This window comes from Strix uralensis, chromosome 11, assembly GCF_047716275.1.
Source record: "Strix uralensis isolate ZFMK-TIS-50842 chromosome 11, bStrUra1, whole genome shotgun sequence".
Taxonomy (NCBI): domain Eukaryota; kingdom Metazoa; phylum Chordata; class Aves; order Strigiformes; family Strigidae; genus Strix; species Strix uralensis.
Window position 1 is genome coordinate 2,111,098 of NC_133982.1, and position 23,743 is coordinate 2,134,840.

Sequence of the window (23,743 nt, forward strand, 5' to 3'; positions counted from 1 at the left end):
GTTGCTGGTGCTTGTGAATACAGCCTTCCCCTCAAAGCAAAAGAAAACAAAGAAACGAAACTCATCCCACTGAATTCTCCTCCCACGTCAGGCAAGTCCTTTAAGTCTTATATTCATTCTCAGGTCAGAGGAAGAACATAGGAAGGAAAAAATACTTCAGCCCTCATGGGAATAGCATGAAAATCTCCCTTTTCAACCAGCTATACTGCAAGCTCACAGAACTTCCCTCCGATGGCCTAGAGAAGGCGGCATGACAATGACCATCGGTGGTTATCTGCTCTACCCACCTGCTCGTCCTTGTGTTTCTTGACAAGTCAGATCATTCCCCATTTTAATTTTGGGCTATGGTTAGTTGCCATCACTCATCCTGAAGGAAAATGTTTTAGCTGGTTCATATCCACTTAATGTCTTAAAATGAACATTTTATTGTAAAAAGATATATTGACCCATTTCTAAAGGAAAAGCTGTCGTTTGGAAATTAAAAATACACAAACCTGGTAAACATCAATGTTTTTCCTGAATTTTAAATCCATTAATTTAGATGACCAAAATGTTTTTCTAAAATTGACTGAAAGCTGGCAAATATTCCCCATCCTTCTACATTTTTCATTTCTAGAAAGAAAAACAGTCTCCTTGTGTGCATGACACTTATTTGTGTTCTTAACACTTTAGCTAGCTCACTCTCCACTAAATTTCCTTCTGCCTTTTTCTCCATTTATACAAATGTTTATCTGCCTGCCGGTCTACCCGTCAATTATTTTTTCCATGAGGTTGATATTTGTGCTGCCTAATATTTGTCTGTTTAATTCTTGGACAGGTACCATCACTAATCCCCGCCTTTGGTCTTCTCTCATCTTATGATGCTCACATCTAGATATTGGCTTGTGTGTCTTCTGATCATACACCTGTCTCTAGCAATGCGGCCAGGGTTGGTTCTGTTGCTGTATCTTGTAGTCAAGTGAAAGAGTTTGAAAACCCATCTTCAAAACGTTACAAGATGTTATTTGTTTTTTGAATAATTTTACATATGTCATGATTTTTGGTACAGAAATGTATTTCTCACCCTAACTGTGTGTGCTGGTAACTTTACAAGAACAGCACCAGAGGGCATTGGAGCTCTCACTGGGTTTGCAATGTGGTGTTGTTTCACAAGATGGTGAGAGGGCCGATTTTATCACGGACAGCTTTGCCCTTCACGACTCCTGAGAGAAAGAGTCAAAGACACACAGTCCGCAAGATGCTTGACCACAAAGATGACATTGTTTGGTTTTCTTTGATAGCATCAGCCCCTATTGGAAAATGATGTTGATTAAGTTCATCTGGAATATATTAATTTACACCAGCAGGCTTGAATAAGAAACAAGAAATGCCCTGTTGCATCATATGCTCATTAAAAACTTGAAGTCTAGCAAAACTCTTTCTCAAAGACTATTTCTCCTATTAGCCACCTGATGACTGCACAGAGAATTAGCAGCAAGTAAAAGCTCGTTACCGTTTGCTCGGTCTATCAAGCCCTTGGGTAAAAATTATACAAGAGTAAAGTTCCCTGGAGTTTTAATGAGGCCTGCTAAAGCTATTAGAGATGGAGCTGTTGCAGGAGGTCTCAGTGGCCCTCCTGGGGGGCTCATCAGAGCAGAAAATCAGAACATGGTTACAGGAAAATAAAGGAGGGCATAAGTGCTTTCACCAAGCAGTGCCTCTGATGTGTCCTGCCAAAGAAAGGGGATGGGTGCTGATCCACAGCAGGACCTTTTTGGGCCTCACCTGTCTGAGGCTTCTTTCTGGTCAGTGTGGGACGTGCAGAGGAGGCACCCAGGCTCCTGCGAGGCTGCAGTGGCCACACAGCAAAGGTGCCTGAGCAAAGGTCTGGCCCACACGTCACTGCTGTCCCAGGCTTGGGGCTGCCCTCCTCCCCGGTGCACCCCAGGCTCAAGGGCTGTTGCTCAGTCCTGAAACACAGCCCTCACCACCTCACTTTTCCTGATACCCCACTCTCAGTGTCATACCCTCTTCCCCATCCCAAAGCCTTGAGCAATTCCCTGAAATACTGCCCCCTCCAACCTCCTCCACCTCTGCAATACTCATCCAGCTCACCCATTGCCCCTCACTGAACGGCCATCACTCTTCTACAAGCATTCCCAGTGGGATGTGCAACGGAAACGTTTCTGTCAGAGGGTCATTGTAAAGCTTTTATGTGTCGGAGATCAAGGTATGAGTTCAGCTCTACTGAGGACAGTTGTTTTAACAGTAAAATGTGCACAAACTCATGATGTGGGTGCTCAAAAACTACAGTTCCTCTGTCACTGTCTAAAAGTAGAGAGAAATGTCTGTCCACAGCATCTTTGGGGCTGGTTTCACAAACCATAGGGATGCACACATCAAATCGCCACCTCTGAGACAGAACCAAGCGAAATCCCGTCTCTTTCACCAAAAAAATGAAGAGATATCTTGAAATGCATAAACAGAAAGGAGGAGGGAGTATTTCAAGTTAGAGTAAATTCTTATCTTTTGCAGGATTTTATTATCTATTAACTGTTAACTAAGATTACTCAGGTAACTCAGGACATGCAGACATCTCAACCCCGTTTGAAATCTCTGGTGTTCATGGGTGTGTGGCAAGTGCCAGTCCATACAGCTATCCTTGCGTTATAGCTATTATTATTATTGGATGAAGTCCTCATAAAGAGCAAGGCATCATTATTACTTTCAACTGTTGAAAACAAGTAGCCAAAGACACGCACACACAAAAAACCCCAAATCCAGAGTTCTCAAAATATGATCTGTGCTAATCCTGGGAATCCACAGAAGACAGCTGTGGTCCTCCGCAGGGATTTGTCTGTCCACGATCCACCAGAAAATGTCAGGCATCTGATACCTGAATATCCTCCAGGAACAGCCCTCCCTTGGCTTCCTGACAGCAGAGTGCCCTGAGGACTCTACGCCTGCCCCTTTAACATGTAAGGCCCATCGGGTACGACACTGGTTTCTTGAACCCTCTGACTCATACACTCCTTGCAAGTCCCTTGGGAGCAGATTCTCTGGGAAATAAGGCAAACTGGTCTCCAGCTGACATCCTCATCCTGGTTGTCAGGGCTTGGCTTGCTGCTAAAACCTCACCAGCCCACCCAGCACATGTCATTCTGCATTTTCTAAAACATTACAGTGACATCAGTTGCCTTCCCTTCTTTTCTCTATAGTTTCTAATTTCCTTATTTAGGAAGTTTCACAATGATGACCTTTCAGCAGGAAACAGCTATTTCCCCCATCCCTATTAAAAGTTGTACTTCAGTTGTAGAGTTCAAATTTCCATCTGATATATTCAAACCACAGCTTTCTATTTCATTGTGTCAGTAATTTTTTTCGTAAGTTACATAGCAGTATCAATTCAGACTGTATGAGGGTTAAGTCATACAATAAACATTTCAGTTAAAGAATCTCTGATTTTTCTGCAGAGTTTTAGCAAATACAGTGAGGACACTGTTAGAGAAGATGGTTTCAGATATCTACTTAAGGGTGAGATGAATCACACCCAAGAAGTGACAAGGTCTTTGCATTGGCTGTAAAGGGAGTCTTTATATCCAGGCCTACATTCTTCATTCTACACCGCAGAACGCCACAGTTAGATGTGCCCTTCCACCCAAGCGGTTTGCTGACATTTTGTAGAAGGTTGCCTCTTTAGAACAAGCTGCGGTGGCTCCTATGCCTGATACGCGAGATCAGCTTTGCCCGTTATCTTCTCTGGACTGAATAACAGCAGTCCTGAAGATCCCTGCACATGTACCGGGTTTGATCATAGTAGGAGCAACTAACATGCGGTGGACCAAGATCTTGCCACAGTTATTCCAAACACTGCAAAATTCAGAGTAACAGGGTCTGCATACAGAAACTGCTACTGCAGGTGGTGCCAGGTTCTGGATTTCAACATCCACCATCTACCCTTGCAATGTGAATAAGGAGCTACCTGCAGCAGCTTGCTTGGGAATGAAACTTCTCTCTCTGTTGCAGCCCACAGACATAATACAAGTAAATTTACGCAGCATCTGAGCAGACTTTGCATCCTCCATGCCCACATGCAATGTTTTTCTGCGTGTAGAATGACCTTTTCCTGACACACCATCCTAGCACAAACCTGGCAAACTGAGAGGAACTCTCAATATTAAGTGGAAATTACAGAGACATATTAATTATTGAAGAACCTTTAAATGTCTCAGGCCTGACAACATGTTAAGGGAGGTCTCAGTGTTAGGGCAGGCTGGCTTTTGGCTGAGGGGTTCAGACACTCTTGACACAAAGCCATCTGAATAAATAAAGAGGATCCAACAGCGAGCTGTGCTTCAGGAAATGTTGGCAACCAACATGCAGACGTGGAAAACACTGCATTGTAGTCAGTATTCAAAAAACCCTGATAGACAGTGCAAGAAACTGTGGGATAAATACAGCCTTGTGTTGCAGTAAGGACATGGCTTGTCTGTTCCAGAGGGAGCAGGTTGTAAAGAGCAGTGACAAAGTGCACCCTGCATATGTACCAAAAACTTTGGTATTTAGTCTAGGCAGCTGAGCAGCGTTTCTCTAAAGCCAATGAGCAGCAACAAACAAAACAGGAAGCTACTTTGGAGAATTCATGACACACAATTTCGGATGTAGGCTGAAAATCCATGTGAAAATCAGGGATTTAAGATATTTTTGCAGCCATGACTCTGTCTGCAGCTGCTTGTCAACTCTTTTAAGCTACCTGAAAGTTACAAGGGGATCAGTCTTTCTTGACACTTGACTGTTGCTTACCAGGAGGATGAGAGGGGAGGTCTAGTTTACTAATTCCGAAAGGTTTATTTAATTCAGAAGGGCTATCCATGGCACAGGGGTCCATATCTGGCCCTCAACCCCCATTTGTTGGACTAGATGAAGTCAGTGCAGTGAGCACAACCTGGAACAAGATTCATCTCCTAGAGAAGACATGATTTGATCACCTAATTTCACCCTAAAAGCACTTTTTTTCTGACAGTTGGATATTAAGAGATATTAACTTAGATGTAAACATCTACACAGCCAATGTTTAAAGTTTACTGGTATCAGTTCCAGCACTAAGTTTCATCTAGCTAAAAACAGTCCAAATGAACCCTTTACTAGTCTAAACCAAGCATACAACTTCTGCCTTGACCCATCTCATTGTAATGCAGGGGAGAAGAGAAATTCGTTAGAGATGCCTCTCCATTCACTAGGAGAGAAGATGGATACTTTAGATAATGGTATTCAAGCAGTGATTCAGGTGCCCAAGCAGAGGCGTCTTGTGCCGTTTAGGGTGACCTAGGGCATCACTGACATCAGTACAGGGTTGATAAACGTGACACAGACCCTATGAGGCATCTGCAGGATCCCTTAATGTATCTGAACCAGCACCACACACCTGTGTTTAGGCAGTTACTTCTGCCTTTTGGTAGACATGCCTACAGTCTAAGTGGTAAGCATTTCATAAGGGGGGGCTGAAACTTAAGGGCTGAAGTGTAAGCTGCTCTTGGATATTGGATTGTGTTCTTAGAGATAAACACTGGATATGCAAGCTCTGAGCTAGTCATCTTGCCTCCCTTTAGAGTCAGTGGATAGAAAGAGGAGCTCTGATCTATGTGGTGTGTGGACCAGCACGACAGAGCAGAGAAGACAGTTTCTCACCAGTGGTCATAAAGGGAGCCAGCACAGCTCAGAGAGTGAACTTTTAGATGTAAAGCTAGGTCTTGTGAACCCTGGTTTCAGTCACCTTTCTGTTGACATGGGAAAACAAGGCAGTGGATTGAGTATCTCACACCGCTTAAGGTCTATAGTGTGAACCGCTAGGAAGGAAGAACTGTTACAGTGTAAAATATGAAGTGAAGGAGGGCAGTGAGGACGGGCAAAGGTGCGACTGTAGTACACAACTGGCAGTATAGGGTAGCAGCAGCTAAGGATGGCAGCTTGGGCAGGATGGTGGAGCTGTAGCACATCTCCAAGCAGGACAAGTTACTGAGGAAGAGGTACATTGGGGTGTGGAGATGCTGATCAGCCACCACCGACATGAGGATGAGAATGTTCCCCATCATTGTCACCATGTAGATCACCAGGAAGAGCAGGAAGGGAGGAACCGGAAGGTTGAGCAAATCGCCAAATCCCAGGAGGATGAATTCTGTAATGCAGGTTTGGTTTTGCTTTTCTGTAGCTGACATCACGATGAATCTTGGGGAAAGCAAACACTAAAATGTAATACTAAAAAATAAAAAGCTGTTGTCCATGCACGGCTGTAAAGATGCACTATTCAACTTAATTCTTGGATCCAATCTCTGTGTCCTGATAACTTATTTAAATCCCAACCCTTAAAGCATTTTGGCAATATTTTCTGTGAAAAAACAGACTGTCTTATCTGAGTGTCAATCACTGTTGGTATGCCTCAGGGACAAGACTTCTTTTCTAAGAAGTATGGATGATTACATGCTCTTTTTTGGCTCAGTGTCCTGGCTTGTTTCCCTGTCTTGTAGAGGCATACCCTAATAATGAATTTTTGTGCTCTGCATATATACTTCTGCTCCTTTGCAGATCACCCAGCTGCACCAACATGGGGAAAGGTGTTCAAAACTCCCTACGCCTAAACTATGGCATTAGCTTTCGGTCACATCAGATCAGTTTCTGCAACCAGACAACCTTCACACAAGATCTCTTATACTCTGCACCTTGGGTGACCCAGTGGATTTACAAAGTAGGGAAATTTTAGGCACGGGGAGGACTGTCTCTGCAGTTTGTTCAATGTCTCATCACTTAAAGCATATTTGGACATTCAGATAAAGCTGTGACTGGCATAATAAAATCACGTCAGTAACTGAGGAGCCTTACAGTTCAGCACATGGACAATTATTTCCACTGATAGAAAAACACAGAAAGTCAGAAATTAATCTTCTCATCAGTTCTTTGTTCACTTTCTTCCCAAGTCTGTTCACTCTCCTTTGTCAGGCTTACCTGAGAGAGACGGAAGATTTGATCAATTCTTGTAATACTCTTGGAAGTAATGAGATGTTGTGGCATAATGTATTGTAACAACATATGTAGGAAGACATAAGTCTTCGCTTTCAATGCCAGCTTTATTGCAATGCAGGGTGAAGCAGAATGAACAGGAATGAAGCTAACTTCAGCGCTCGGGCCCGCAGTCCGTGAACTGATGCACTTTTTTTAGCTAGAAAGATGTGACGGAACTGTTTGTCTCCCTGCATGACACAGCCTGGTGTTCAGCTCCACACCGGTGCTGACAAAGACTCTGTGTGTGCTTCCTTTGTGGACCAAACCAAAGAGAGGTCACTGCTACCAACTCAGTGGGTGCAGACTGGCTTTTGCCCAATAAATGACAGCTTGCACCTTGTGGAATAAATTGCCCATGGCCATACGGCATACTGTTTATGTTAGATGTCTTTCAGGTCTCATCTAGTCTCTCCTTTGTCAGGCTTACCTACATGGTAGCCAGTTATGATTGGGGTCTCTCAGACACCTGCCCACATCACACTGTGCGATGCAGCACAGACTCTGCAGACTGTCTTCTCTTTTCATTGTCTTTATACAAAAGCCAAGAGCTTGATCTTCCCAAGTGTTTGTTTTGTCTTTAATAAATCTTCATATATACTGGAGCCAAAATGTACTCAGAAGTCCCTTCTGACATTATATGCTCTTGAGTATGAACGCAAAATCTCCCTTGATAGCTTTACTCATGGAAATTTTAAGCAATTTATTGATTGGGTAGAACCTTCCCAATAAAATTCTTGATTAAACTTTATAACATGCTAGTAGTGAACTGAAATTTACTAATAAATTTTGCTTTCTTCATCCCCCACACATACGATTTCCAATTATATTCCATTTTCCAAAGGCAACTAGATACCTAATGAACATACTGTGAGCTGGGTATCTGTTAAAAGAGGGGACTGTATCACAACCCACTTGGATGGTGTCTTTCAAACATGCCCTTGATGCAGGCACTCACGTATGGCATGGCGGCATGCCGTAGCATTTCAGAGAATGACGTCTGCTGGGACAAACCACAACTGGTGCTTTCCACAGTTGGATTTCTCATCTGAACAGATGATGAGGAGAACTCCTGTGTCACTATTGCCTGAGTTCCCTCACAGGAGAACCTGAAGCAAAGCTCCAGAAAGGAGAGGAGAAACATGGAAATAGGTTGCTGTGAGGATTATAAGAGGGACCAGCACCCCGGGTTGAAAGACAGAGTAGGCCAAGTCAGTGGTACGGACAGAATGACTATTAGCATGGATGCCAAGTCAATGATACAAACAGACTATTAACATGGATGCTCTGGCAGATACTAAACCTTGAAGTGTTTTCTTTTCAATCAACACTAGAGGAAGAGTTCATCATGCTCAGGGCTAGACCCCAGTTCTCTGAAGTGCTTTTACTGCTTGGTTTCACTGTAAAACACATGGCAAATATCAGGCAGAGGATACAAATAAGGCAGAAATTCAAAATTTGAAGGGTCTATTTTTTCCTATAATTTGATCTTCGGTTTTTTTGTCTTAATTATTCCAATAATTAAGTTGTTCACATGCAGCATGCATCTTTTTAGCAATGGTTGTATTTTCTGCACCTAGTGTTGGTGATCTAGGAGTGAGAAAAGCCAGTGCCTAACATGAGCATCCAGTGTCATGCCAGATGCACTAGGGTCAGTGCACTTGTCTGACTGACCTGCTGTTATTGATGTTGCCTTCCTACTTAAAGGGGAAAAAAAACACCTATTTGTTGTTCCCACTGGGGGTTAATGAACGCTTCTTTCCCAGTGTGAATAGCTGTTAACTTCCCAAACAATGAACACAACTTTTTTTATCCATGCAAATAATTAACTGAGCCCTCATGAGTAATTGACATCCAAACTCAAGCATCTAATTTGAGCAGTCTCCAATTCAGGTGTCTCCTGAGCAACGAGCTTAATTAATCTGCCTAAACACAGGCATCTAGGACTATTTCAGATACCCAAAAATATCAGAACTCCAGCTATCACTCCAGAAGGATCTCCCATAGGTCCTATGCCTTACCATTGTTGTGAGGATGGCTGTGGTACCCTAGAGTATACGAAATGGTATTTGGCTCCTCTGTTTGGCACCTGACTCCCACTGTAGGTTGATCAGCTGAATAGCTCTCCAGGCCATATTGACCAAATCTCCATAAACTCTAAATGGGGGCTTAGACACCACAATCATGTGTACAGGCCTACATGGTAGAAACTGCAATGTTAAGGCTAGGTACAAATTAATAGTGTGTGAATTAATTATATGAAGACATTCTGGCACCAAGAACAGAGATCTGTCTTCTGGCATGTCTTGTCCTCCAAACTAAAGCCTCTAGATGACACACACAAAGATCACGGCAATGATGTAGCTGAGACTGTTTGGTTGAACACAAGCATTTTATTTCTGTCGTGGAACTGACGGAGTGGCTACTTGGTGGGAAACTAAGGGTATTCCATGTGAAAGTCAGCAGATAGATTTTGCATTTTTGAGACGTTTATTCCATCTTATGTTAGCAATCAAAATGGATGACATTCAGGCTCTGCAGTTCAGCTAGGGCCAGCTCTGCACCTGCACAGACCAAAGTCACTGTGATAGAAATGGGTATTTCAGATTGTGTTGACTACACTCCCATCTAGTGGTGTTTGCACGATGCAACTTCCCCTTCTACTTTTTTCATGTGGTCTTTGAATTTCCCCTTGTTCTTATGGCTTTTTTTTTTTCTTTTTGAAGTTCACCAAGCTGATGCAAAGTTGTGGTTTGCCAAGAGATGTTTATTCATCAAGCTGTTTCTGTCTGGTCTTGGAGACTAAGCAGTCCAAACATTGACTAATAAATTACAGTCTACCTGGACTTCTTAAATGCAAGGTAGGAAGCTGAGATTAAAAAACAGGACACAGAACAACTATCTCACTTCGTTATGATACCACAGGTAGAAACACAGTCACCCTGCAGAAAAAGAAGATTGAGCAACATCTCCAGAGGATGACTGACACAGTTGTTGATTGACCTAGAAACGGGACACACTTCCAACATTTTCAGTTGTTAGATGTTGGCAAATTGGCTAAAAATTGGGGTTTTGAATGAATAAGATTTTAAAGGAAAATTTAGAATTAAATCTGTGGAAATAAATGCGTAAGTCTTACAAAGTTATGCTATCATAAGTGGTCCAGATGTAAATTATTGGATAGGTGTCCTTGTATGGCCTTCACTGCTACACTGTCTGGTCACCTCCCTGTAGTGCCTAAATGTCGTGAGCAACATCAAAAAGGAGGTGCAGTCTGCATGGCAGAAGCTGACTTCTGAGCTAATACCTAAACTCCTGCTATTGTCAATGGAAATAAATAGTTACATTCCTCAGATGATTTAGCTCATAGAAAGTAGATATATAAAACCTATTGGATGGATTACAGCCCAAAGCACGCACTTCTCTCTGTAGACGGTAAGAGAGACTGTAAGAGGAGTCTGAGGTCAGCCTTAGATGCAGATGCAGGTGACATTAATCCTGCTGAAGATGGTTCAAATATATGCTGCTAAATTAGAGTGCTAGACCTGGTAAGACAATGAGCTGGAAAAAAAAACAACCAAAGTTGTATTTGTAGTAGAGGATGTGTTTAGGGAACCCCAGGGCTGAAGATTTTCCCTCCCAGTCTGTGAAGGGTCATGGCTGGAATCTGTGTTGCCAGGTGCGTGGGCTTGAAAAATGCACCCCATTAATGTATTGCCAATACCTCTCCCAACTCCATACACATCTGGATAAAAACAGAGCTGACAAGAGGAGTCTATACAGAAGAAAAAAGAAGCAGATTTTCTGTTCCGTTCCTTTGCTGGGATAGCCTTAACCACAATAATGTGTCTAGTTTTGGCAACTGAATATTTTAATTTTTTTAGTATTTTTGTATTCAACAAATCCAGAAAAGATCAGCCAAAGCCTCAGGAGTTTTGGAAAATGGGATTTGTAAGGAAATCTAGAGAATGAGGTGATTCAGTACACATGAGAGGAAAATAAAAAAGAGCAGTATGATAGACAGTGGGATTAACTTAAACTGTGTTTTTCTGATTAAGGTCTGGCAACTGAACTCTTTCTGAGTTCTCAGTGACAAGAAATAGGTACTTTCACAGGGTGATTCACTCTGTTTTAGGGTGAATTAAACTCCTTAAATCTGTAATCCTTCATTCTACCCATTGACAAGACCGAAGGGTTAGACAACTGGAAGGTGCTTTTGTGTGTGTTCAGGGGGTTTTTCGCAGGGCAAATATATGCTGAGGTTGGTATAGATGTTCCTCATACTTATATTCATTGATGGAAGTTGGATTCTTTTTCAGTCTCCTTCAAATAAAAAAAAATGTCTGCATTAAAGCTCATGCTACTTACTTACATATTGTGAATATATTAATATGCGTCAATACATATTAGCAATGGAAATATGACTCTGTTACTACTGGAGCAATCAGACCAAATACTTCTTTTTTTCACAACAGATGAATATGGCAAAACTTGTGATGGCATCTAATGAAAAAAGTTGATTTTTAATTTGCTTGCACAGGCTGGAAATGTGTTAGGAAGTACCCTTGTCCTGGAGAGGAAACATGGGCGTTACTTCAGTTTTAAGTGCTTTTCAGTACATGGAGTAACAAGTAATGTGACTCTTAGTATGTGGGAAATATTTATAGAAATCAGGTGAGAGGTCTGATAATGCAAAGACATTTTTACTCTTTGCTTCTCTGTTCTGTAAAGAAACTTTCATTATTTGAGTCTTAACTGTCAAGGTCTTCACTGGTGCTAACATTTCCTGTTTTATCACTAGAACAAAAGTTATGAGAAAGCAAGAGTGGAAAAACAAAATGGTTGTTACAGAGTTCATCCTCTTTGAGGGCTTCAGGAATGGTCTTGAACTGGATTCTCTTCTCTTCTCTTCTCTTCTCTTCTCTTCTCTTCTCTTCTCTTCTCTTCTCTTCTCTTCTCTTCTCTTCTCTTCTCTTCTCTTCTCTTCTCTCTCTCTTCTCTTCTCTTCTCTTCTCTTCTCTTCTCTTCTCTTCTCTTCTCTTCTCTTCTCTTCTCTTCTCTTCTCTTCTCTTCTCTTCTCTTCTCTTCTCTTCTCTTCTCTTCTCTTCTCTTCTCTTCTCTTCTCTTCTCTTCTCTTCTCTTCCTGATATTTCTGTCAATCTACATTGTGATCATAACTGAAAACATCTTCATCATTGTGCTGATGTTGGCTAATCGCCACCTTCACACCCCAGTGTACTTCTTCCTGGGCAGTTTGGCCTGCTTGGAAATCTACTACAGCTCAGATACCTTGCCAAGGATGCTGCTTAGCTGTCTGGGTGGAGACAGATGTATTTCAGTCAACAGATGTTTTACACAATACTATTTCTTTGGTTGCTTGGCAGCTTCAGAGTGCTATCTCCACAGGTGATGTCCTGTGATAGGTACAAACCCCTGCACTATCCTTCCCATATGAACGGCGAGCTCTGTCTCCAGCTGGGTGCTGCATCTTGGATAAGTGGTTTTCTATCTAATTCTATACTAACATTCCTGATCTCAGGCACCTGGTCTGCTGGCGACAAATGGGACAGGTGGGATGCACATGTCCCAGAGGGGGAAAAGGATTTGGGTGCAGGAGTTAGCAGGGCTTATTGACAGGGCCTTAAACTAGATATGAGGGGGGGAGAGGGAGATAACTGGGTCTGTTAGGAATAAGCTCAAGGGAAGCATGCCAAGGCTTGAAGGATGGTGGACTAGTGAGGGCTCTCCCTCTGCCATTTCATTTGAGAGAAGCGATAGATGTTTAGAAATCATGGAAGCACCTGAGAAGGGTCTGGTAGGGAATGGGGCCCACGCTCACAAAAAAGTGCTGGATTCATGAGCTCATCTCAAGTGCATCTATACCAATGCACCAGTATGAGCAACAACCAGGGGGAGCTTGAAGCCATGATGCAGCACGAGAACTATGACAGAGTAGCTATAACAGACATGTGGTGGGATGCCTCACACAACTGGAGTGCTGCAATTGATGGCTACAAGCTCTTCAGGAGGGACAGACAGGGAAGGACAGGCAGTGGAGTGGCCCTGTATGTAAGAGAATGCTGTGACAGCTCAGAAATCAAGTACAGTGATAACGGGGTTGAGAGTGTTTGGATTAGGTTAAGGGCCAATAAAGCAGATCTTGCTGTGGGCGTCTGCTATAGACCCCCCAACCAAAGCAGTGAGGTGGATGATGCTTTCTATAAAAAGCTGGGAGAAATCTCACGGTCACTTGCTGTTGTTCTTGTGGGGGACTTTAACCTCCCGGGTATCTGCTGGGATCAGAGCACAGCAGAGAGGGAACAATCCAGGAGGTTCCTGGAATGTGTGGAGGATAACTTCCTCACACAGCTGGTGAGTGAGCCGACCAGGGGAGGTGCCCTCCTGGACCTGCTGCTTGTGAACAGGGAAGAGCTTGTGGGGGAGGTAAAGGTTGGAGGTTGTCTGGGGTGCAGTGATCAGGAGATGATTGAGTTTTCAATCCTTGGAGAAACAAAGAGAGGGGTTAGTAGAACTGCCACCTTAGACTTCTGCAGGGCAGACTTTGACCTGTTCAAAAGACTGATTGACAAAATCCCTTGGGAGGTTGCCCTGAAGGATATGGGAGTCCAGGAAGGCTGGATGTACTTCAAGAGAGAAGTCTTAAAGACACAGGAGCTGGCTGTTCCCGTGTGCCGGAAAACAAGCAGGCAGGGGAGGAGACCGGCCTGGCTAAACAGGGACCTTTGGCTGGATCTCAAGAACAAAAGGAGAGTCTATGACCTGTGGAAGAGGGGCCAGGTCTCTCATGAAGACTATAAAGATGTAGTGAAGTTCTGCAAGGAGAACATTAGGGGAGCCAAAGCACAGCTAGAGCTCAACTTAGCCACAGCTGTTAAGGATAATAAAAAATGTTTCTATAAATTTATTAACAGCAAAAGGAGGATTAGGGAAAATCTCCCTCCCCTACTGGATGCAGAGGGAACCATGGTAACTAAGGATGAGGAAAAGGCTGAGGTGCTCAACGCCTACTTTGCCTCAGTCTTTAGCAGTGGAACTGGCTGTTCCCTGGACACCCAGCCTCTTGAGCTGGGAGATGGGGAGAGGAAGCAGACTGAGGTCAGCACAGTTGAAGAGGAGGTCATCAGAGACCTGTACACCACTTGGATGAACACAAGTCTGTGGGACTGGAGGGGTTACACCCAAGGGTGCTGAAAGAGTTGGCAGATGTGCTCGCCAAGCCGCTTTCCATGATTTACCTGCCAAGAAAGCCAACGGCATCCTGGCTTGAATCAGCAATAGTGTGACCAGCAGAAGTAGGGAGGTGACAGTCCCCCTGTGCTCTGCACTGGTGAGGCCACACCTGGAGGGTTGTGTCCAGTTTTGGGCACCTCAATACGAGAGAGATCTTGAGGTGCTGGAGCGAGGGCAGAGGAGGGCAACGAGGCTGGGGAAGAGCCTGGAGAATAAATCCTGTGAGGAGAGATTGAAGGAGCTGGGGCTGTTTAGTGTGAGGAGGAGAAGGTGAGGGGAGACCTCATCACTCTACAGCTCCCTGAAAGGACGTTGTGGAGAGGTTGGTGCTGGTCTCTTCTCACAGGGAATTAGTGACAGAACAAGAGGGAACGGCTTTAAACTGCAACAGGGGAGGTTCAGACTGGACATGAGGAAAAAATTTTTCCCAGAAAGAGTGGTCAGAGAGTGGAATAGGCTGCCCAGGGAGGGGGTGGAGTCCCCATCCCTGGGTGTGTTTAAGGGTTGTTTGGATGAGCTGTGGGGGGATGTGGGGTAGGGGAGAACTTTGCAGAGTAGGGCTGATGGTTGGACTCGATGATCTCAAGGGTCTTTTCCAACCTGAATGATTCTGTGATTCTGTGATTTCTGTGGGCCTAATGAAATTGAACACCATTTCTGTAAGTCATTCCCAATGATAAAACTCTCCTGTAGTGACACTCATGTTGCAGAACTTGTCACTCCTGTTGTGGCAGGGGTGTGCTCACTGACTCTATTTCTGCTGACCTTCTCATCCTCTCTCTACATCATTATCAAAGCCATGAGAATTCCTTCTGTCACTAAAAGGAAAAAGGACTTTTTCACATGCTCATCACATCTTATTCTGCTGATTCTTTTTTACTGGTCAATATTAACTCTCTATGTACTTCCTCATCACAATACCTAAATATGTCCAAAGAATGTCTTCTCTGTTTTTATACCATTCTCACTCCCTTGGTCAATCCTCTCATCTACAGCCTGAGAAACAAAAAATTAAAGAAAGCTCTGTGAAAACAGACAAGCAAATTGCTGGCTTTCAAAGGGAAGCTTTCTGTTTTAAAAAAAGGGGTAATAATCCTTAATGAATTACAGGTTCAGACATAATTACATGGCATGAGAATATAGCTAATTTGAATAAAGTTTGGAAATATATAGCTGTACATCTTAAAAATAAATAAAGAAACAAAATGGGTAAATAATCTTGCTATCAGTTGTTGTGTGGTATAGAGAAAGAGCACGAATACGTAGTGAACACTGTCAAGTAAGCAAAATAAATCCATGAATGTCATTGTATGTGTATTATTACACATGATATCTTCTTGCCTGACTGGTTGCTTTCTTTTTCCTCACTACAGACGAAATTCAGTTTGGAATAAGTTGAAACTCAATTTATAGCGAATAGACCATTTCTTTATCAATGTTATCTTCTGGATTACTCTTAGCCTACACCCATGATAATTGTTATCTGGACTCTCTTGATTGAAGATGAAGAGTGGTTCATCTGATCTATTTTGGATGTCTTGTTTTGGATAATATAAACCATGCTCTAGAAGGTTTCAGTTCAATATACGAAAGAACTGCTTCCTCATACAGAAGAACACACAATGTAGACATCCAGTCTAAAATTAATTAAATACTGTCTATATTTGGACCAACAATTAGAACCTTAAAATGAAAGCAAAACTCCCACAACAACATTTCAACAACTTCCAAAGAGGAATCCACACTCTGTTGACATTCAGTGAAGAGATGGGGAGATAAATGGAAAGGGCCATCTTTACCAACCTGAAATTAGTTAATTTTGCATGTATAGTTTTATTCTCCTTGATAACAATTAGGAAATAGGAAGACCTGTTTAGAAATCTTCTGTAGGTTATGGAATTTTGATTGCTCTGTGTGTTCCATAAGCACATGTCTTATGAGGAGCGGCTGAGGGAACTGGGGTTGTTTAGTCTGGAGAAGAGGAGGCTGAGGGGAGACCTCATGGCCCTCTACAGCTACCTGACAGGAGGGTGCAGAGAGCTGGGGATGAGTCTCTTTAACCAAGTAACAAGTGATAGGACAAGAGGTAATGGCCTCAAATTGCGCCAGGGAAGGTTTAGACTGGATATTAGGAGGCATTTCTTTCCAGAAGGGGTTGTTGGGCGTTGGAATGGGCTGCCCAGGGAGGTGGTGGAGTCCCCATCCCTGGAGGGGTTTAAGAGTAAAGTTGACTTAGCGCTTAGAGATATGGTGTAGTTGTGAACTGTCAGTGTTAGGTCAATGGTTGGATTGGATGATCTTCCAGGTCTTTTCCAACCTCGACAATTCTGTGATTCTGTGATTCTGTGATTCTGTGATTTAACATGGTTAAAAAAAAGAAAATAAATAGGGATTAGCAAAGCTTCACACTTCAGTGAACTGCCTAGTAGTGCAATAAGCAGTGGAGAAGAGACAACATAGGAACGGAGTGTCCATCACAGTAAGGAAATATAGCTTTTGAAAGCAGTTAGCAGAGCAAGAAATGGCTAATGGGAAGCATCCCTGGGGTCTGGGGGAGAGAACAGCTGGAGAGAGGATTAGCAAATATAGGAAAGAGTAGGTATCACAAAGCTGTACGAGCCAGGAAATGCTTTCTCATGCCTTGGCTAAGTTTAGGAAATTAATTAGAGCTCCAAACTCAAGAATACACATCGAGCTGTCCCATAGACTATACCTACAACAGGCCAAATTAGCCAGGCCCAGAAATGTCTGTATCCCTTTATTTACTATAATGGATATCCATTAAGACTTAGACATCTGCATGATAAACTCTGCATGTGTGTTAGTCACCTAGTTTCCCAACATACTCACTAAATGGAAAAAAGGCATTTCTATATTGTGATTTATCTGCACATTTTGAACTTTTGAGGCTATGACGAATTACACCTTAGAAGTGGCTGTTCCTCTCCTTTGATTATAGGGCAAGTAACTCTATGAAAAGCTGTCCTGGTTTCAGCCAGGATAGAGTTAACTTTCCTTGGGCTGAGAGGAAGCACAGCTGGGTCCTTGGAGTATTCCATACCATGTGACGTCATGCTCTGTCGTTTCGGTTTCGCTTTCCCGCAGGACTTCTGGTGCCGGGATCACTGCTGGGGGTGGGCTGCATACCGGTCACTGGTCGGTGAGCAACTACTGTATATTACCTGTTTGGACTTATTATTGTTACTGTTGTTTTGTTACTATTGCTAATTTTTTTTTATTCAACCTATGAATGTCTTTTTTTTTTTTTTGTCCCTCCCCTATTTCACTGGGGCGGGGGGGAGTAAATGACTGGCCACATGGTGATTGGCTACCGGCCAAGTTCAAACCACGACAAAAGCTCAGATGTAGAAATCCAGAACTCAAACCACTGACAAACATAGGCCTTTAGCGCCCTTTGAGACACCCAGGAGCATCTTGGCTGGTCTCCAGTGTTGTTCCAGAAGGACAGATCTCCTGTGGATCACTATCATATTTGCCAGTCTTAAGCAGATATCTTGGATACTCCAGAGCATTTTAAAAGTCACTAGATAGGCCAACAACAATTAAACCACTGGATTACAAATGTCTGAAGTTAGGTATGGTGAATGTCTCTTTGACTTGTTACCAGGTTTCCTTACCTTGCACAAAATACTTTGTTCAGTGTGGGTCCAGGACACATTTCAAAAATTAGTTTTGGAAACGTCACAGTGAATTTCTAATTTTCTGAAGAGCTGTAGTTCAAGCAGGATTAATTTCACCTGTATTTATCTGTTCAACTATAGACTTTTTACCCAAATGACATGCTGCTACTACATGCCTGATAATAAAAAGAGATAGCTGTCTTCAGAAGGTGATATATCCATCCTCTGAGAGATGTCTAAAACAAATGGTCAGATCTGGTTTGGGGTTCCTTCCTCTCCATCAAGACAGACTTGATTAATAAGTCAAACAAGGCATCTAGCAAAGGGTGTTTTCCTCCTCCCATTACTTTCAAATGGAGACTCACACTTTGTTATTTAAACTTTATTTTAAATTTCAATTTTAACATAATTATTGTTAACTTTACTTCTACTCATGTAAGTGTCTGAGGAAGACACTTGGGAGAAGACAATTCTTCAGCAAGGTGCCTCTGCCTAGATAGACTCACTGATTCCCTGAAAGTTGGTCACACTTGAAGGTTAAAAATCAAAGAATTAATGCATTGCTCAAAGTAGGTGAGGGGTTTAAACAATTCAGCTTTTGTTGGAAAATACTGAGTAATGTACATAATCTGTATAATGAATAAATGAATATATTTAATGTAACTGTTCAAAATATTACAGAGACTACAGAAATAAGCCATAAAATCTGTACATTAACTATAAAATGTTTAAGCCTTTTTCCCTTCTTCTGCACAATGGTGAGCTTTCAAGCATATCTAAAATAAATCACTGAATAAAACACGTGACTCCAGCATACATAAACCTAACTCGTAACAAAATTCCAGCAAAGTCAGAAAAAAAAGTTGTGCATATTTTCAGGAAAAATATGCCAACAGATTGTTGGCATATTGATATAGTTCATCCCATGGTAATCAGTTCCTCTAACCAGATAGTAAAGAGAGGGATTCAGTTGACTGGATATAGGAATGGGATTCAGTTCAAGATTATGACATCCAACTGTAGGTATATGTAAGTCAGCAACGACAGGCCCATCAGACTTTATGACATCTAGTCAATACAATCAGCAATTTTTAAGGAGTGAACAACTGAGAGGAGTTTACTTTGGCTGCTTGAACACAGATAACTAGTGCTGCTGGAAATGTCCTACATCTTATTTTGGTTATATTCGCCAATCCAAATGTAACAGATAACCCTGGGGACTGCAGGCAGCCAAGGATGTTTCAAGTCACACCTATAATGCAGCTTAGTTAAGGGATGTGCACAGCAGTGCACCCAAAAGACCTCCAGCTGCCATACCAGGAGAGTGTCAGGAAACTGGGTCCAGGGTACATGGCCCTCTATCCGTTAGTTTTCTGGAGAGATGAGCGTGATACATCTCTGGCTGTGTGGGGGTGGTTAGGGATCCAACTGCGTGATGTCACAGAATCACAGAATTGTTGAGGTTGGGAGGGACCTCTGGAGGTCACCTTGTCCAGCCCCCCCTGCTCAAGCAGGGCCACCTAAATCCAGTTGCCCAGAATCATGCCCAGATGGCTTTCAAATATCTCCAAGGTGATCCTACAATCAGAAGTGAGTATTGCTATTTCCAACTCTTTGCAAACAGTACCAGGAAGAATCACTCAAGAACAGCTCAAAACCGTATCTGAGAGGTACAACTCCAGACCGACTCATGCAGTGGGTATGAGAGAACATGGGTATGAGAGAAAACAACATTTCAAGATGCAGCAGTGAAGTGATAAAACATGAGGCACCTCCAGGAAGACTTGCCTTAAAAAGGACTCCTTGACAAGAAGGGTTTCCCTGGGCCATGAGGCTGTGCCATGGGAAAAAGCCACCCGCTACCAAAGGGAAGGCACTGCAGGGGGGTGAGGGACTTCTGGTCGGTGGACCACCTGGGCTGGAAATGTGAGTACATACCCATTTGCTGTGTCCTTGCCTCTGTGTTGCCTGGGCTCTTTCTAATGCACCTCAACAGTGTGAGTGAAAGGAGTGGAGGGAGTGCTAGGAAAAGCCCCAGACTGGGGAAAAAAAAAGAAAACTTAGGAGAATCATCTTTTGAGGGGCTGCATAGGTAAGTGTGTGTCAGGACATGTCAAGCGGCCAGAACATTGAGCAGGGACATTTGGGGAGAAGTGAATTTTAGGTATGGAACTGGGAGGGGCTTTTGGGAAGGGAATGGGTTGGAGAACGGAGAATATACATGAAATCATGGACATTTGGGAAATTTCCCACACTTTAAACAGGAAACACAGGTCCTTTCACTTCACCAAGTGTTTTTCCATGTTGTGTGCCCATCTCCTGTCGGTCTTGAAAAGCAAAAATTGCAAATATCTGCTATATGGTGACTCAAATTTAAGCTGAGGGCTGCCAATCCAGCAAGTGGGAGAAGTGTGGAGGAATGGGGAATGTGGGGTTTTCCATGGGGAAGAGGCAGGGCAAGCTCTGCAGCTCCAAGGGAAAGGTATGGGCAAGGGCTGCAGGAGCAGGCAGGTTCTTGCAGATGCCACAGGTGAGCAGAGCATACTGACACAGCTCTTGAGACAGAACAACACTGTGGGAGAACCCCAGGAGATCGCTAGTCCCACTTCATCCTCAAAGCAAGGTCAGCTGTTGGGGGTGACGACATTATTCTGGGCTTCATACAACTGAGTCTTGAAAAATTCCAATGACAGAGGCTGCACAACCTCCCTGCATGACCTGCTCCACTGCTTGGCTGTCTCCAAGGTCAAAAAGTATGCCCTTATATGCCATCTGCATCTTCTGCAGCAGCCCAGTTCTTGGAGTCAAACATGGCTTAAACATGAGAGGTCCCTTTCTCTGAGCATGGCACCTCAGTACCCCCATGGCACAAGGTCAAACCCTCACCACAGAGGCAGCAAGTGCCTCATGAGCTAGACTAGCTAATACCTCTATCAAGCCCTTGTTGGGTGCTTGGCTGACCTCCTTGGGGGATCAAGGCAAAGCACTTGTGGGATGGTGCGTTGCTGTTGCTTGTCCCTGTGCCCTAGCAGGTCCTGCACACCCACATGGCTTAAGCAGGCAGGACCAAGCCACCAGGTTGGCTTGTGACAGGCCTGACTTTGTCAGCACCATGAGGTTGGGCTGTTACACCGCTGACTGGATGCTAGCAGTCGTCTGCCAATAAAATCCAACAAGATGCCTGAAGCAGAGGTGTGCTACAAGATGGGAACCTCTTGAGAGGGTCGTCAGTCCTTGGGGACTGTTATCCCAGGTCACAAGAAGAAAAAAGGGCTTAGCCAAAAAATCTGTATACCACTGCTGTGGCATAACACCAACCCCCAAGAGGTCCACCTCACTTCCTTGCACCCACTGGAAATGGGCTGTGGGAATGAAGAGGGAGGAAGACAGGCAGTTGTTGCCAGAAACCCACCACAAGGCCAAACAGGCTCTGTGCCGGGTAAGCACGTGTGTGACAGCCTCAACTTCTCCTCCAAAATGAGGAGCCAAACCCCAGCGCTGACAGGGTGTCCTCCTCTTGCGCCTGAGTCTTGCTCCCGTGGAGCTGGTGTGAATACACTGATGCAGTATGAGGTGTGTGATGTGCTGAGGAGCCCAGGTCCCAGGCTTTATGTTCTCTTTTGTTTCTTTCCAGAAATATTTAAATCTCTCAAATGCCAGCAGTTTTGCAAACCAGGCCCCCAAATTTCTGAGAAACTTGTGCAAAAATACACCCACATTCATTCTTTTACATTCCCCACAGTATACTTGCCTGTTTTCCCAAAATCCTGTGTATAGGCAGGGGGTTTAGTCTGGAGAAGAGGAGGCTGAGGGGAGACCTCCTGGCCCTCTCCAACTCCCTGAAAGGAGGGTGCAGAGAGGGGGGATGAGTCTCTTGAGCCAAGGAACCAGCGGCAGGCCAAGAGGGAATGGCCTCAAGCTGCGCCAGGGCAGGGTCAGACTGGCTCTTAGGAAGGATTTCTTTGCAGAAGGGGTTGTTGGGCGTTGGAATGGGCTGCCCAGGGCAGGGGGGGAGTCCCCATCCCTGGAGGGGTTGAAGAGTCGGGTTGACCCAGCGCTGAGGGATCTGGTGGAGTTGGGAACGGTCAGGGTGAGGTTCATGGTTGGACTGGAGGAGCTTCAGGGTCTTTTCCAACCGGAACGATTCTGTGGTTCTGCGGTTCTGTAGCCAACAGGTGAATGGCAGTTCCTACCCCGCTGGCCAAGAAATATAACATCCCAGATGGGCTTTTTTTCTGTCCAGGTTTCAGCCACACGGTGGGGGACTTCATCTCCAGTGCCTGGAAGAAGGTCAAAGCTCTTCCAGCGCCTGGGACAGCCGCGCGCCGCAGCGTGTTCGTTCGTCACCCAGCCTGGGGGCCAGCAGCGCTGTTAGCGGCCCCTCCCAGGGGATGCGGGTCCCGCCGCTGCTCCCCAGCCCCTCGGCACCCCCGCGGGGCCGCATCCCCCGGGCCGGGGCGCGGGCAGGAACCCCCGGGGCATCCCCCGGCCGGGGCGGGAGGCGGGATGAGGGGCGGTATCGGGAAGTGATGCAGCAGTTCAGCAGAGTGGCGCAGCGGAAGCGTGCTGGGCCCATAACCCAGAGGTCGATGGATCGAAACCATCCTCTGCTAGTGCTTTTGCTGCCCGCCCGCCCCGCACCTTTTCTCCGCGGCCTCAGGGCGGCCCCGCCCCTTCGGAGCGGCACTTGTGCGCGGCGCGGCGGGTGCAGGCGCAGAGCGGCCGGTTAGCTCAGTCGGTTAGAGCGTGGTGCTAATAACGCCAAGGTCGCGGGTTCGATCCCCGTACGGGCCAGACATGCATCTCCTTTTCTTTTTTTTCCCTTTCTTTCCGTCTTCCCCTCCGCTCCTCCCTTTTGTCTTGCCCAGCGCCAGGCAGCGATCCCCGCAGGGCCCTCGCCGGAGCCGTGCAACCCGGGCGCGTCCAAGGAAGCAGGCCAAAAAAAAACCAACCAAGAGGATAAAAAGAAGTGTTGCTGACTGGCAGAAAAGATGGATCACCCTCTGAGTTACAAGCCCAGCATGCTTCCACTGCACCACTCTGCTCCCTTCCATGCTGCTTCTGCACTGCTGGTTTAGAGGCACATGTACATGCCCTCCCTACCTGTACTAAGAGGTGCTCCCACACCTCTCAACCCTGGGGGATGGTCCCCTGGGAGAGCTTCACCCTCTAGTCTCCCCCAGTGTGTTCCCTACTCCTTCTTTTGAAGGTTTTCGTTTGTATTCAAGGACAAACTTCCCTGCTTGCTACAGCCAACTGCGCCCATTTGAATAGTGACGAATTGTCAAAAAACAGCCTTGCACAGAAAGTCAGCGACCAGCCAGTGTGCAACGCGTGCACCTGATTAAGCACCCTAATAGCATCACAAACGCAATCAAGCAAAATATGGAAAATACATCATTACCATCATCCTCACCATAGCTTGCTGCACTGGCGGGGAGACCAAGGTTGCTGCTCACCTGGGAGCTCAGTGCTCCTCACGCCAGTTGGCCTCTGCTGAGAGGTTTCCCTTTCCCCTCCTTCGTCTCTCTCTCTCCCTTTAGTTTTGGCCATAATAAACATTTATTGTTAGAGTCAATGTATGCCACCAGCCACAGACACTGCTAGTAGTTCTTTGTTGCTGTGAGCCTGTACCAGCACACTTTGTGTAACACCTGGGGGATGCTCTGTTAGGTGCTGCCAAATCCAGCAGCCCGACACGGCCGAGGCTGCCGTGGCTCCAGCTTCAGCCAGCAGCAAGGCTGAGCGTGTATCCCCAGGAGGCACATACACCCCAAACTGGTAGGTGGGTAGTTAGACAGGTGATACACAGCCCCTTT

The 23,743-nt window shown here is 44.8% G+C and overlaps 2 non-coding genes and 1 pseudogene across 2 annotated transcripts; all 3 read left to right on the forward strand.

The window, feature by feature from the left end:
• The first annotated feature begins 11,843 nt into the window (after positions 1 to 11,843).
• On the forward strand, positions 11,844 to 15,806 carry LOC141948432 (olfactory receptor 5AP2-like; annotated as a pseudogene).
• A 6,659-nt stretch (positions 15,807 to 22,465) lies between these two features.
• On the forward strand, positions 22,466 to 22,537 carry TRNAM-CAU (transfer RNA methionine (anticodon CAU)). The gene has a single exon. It is a non-coding gene; the product is annotated as a tRNA-Met (tRNA).
• Positions 22,538 to 22,644: 107 nt separating this feature from the next.
• On the forward strand, positions 22,645 to 22,718 carry TRNAI-AAU (transfer RNA isoleucine (anticodon AAU)). Its single transcript has one exon. It is a non-coding gene; the product is annotated as a tRNA-Ile (tRNA).
• Positions 22,719 to 23,743: the final 1,025 nt, after the last annotated feature.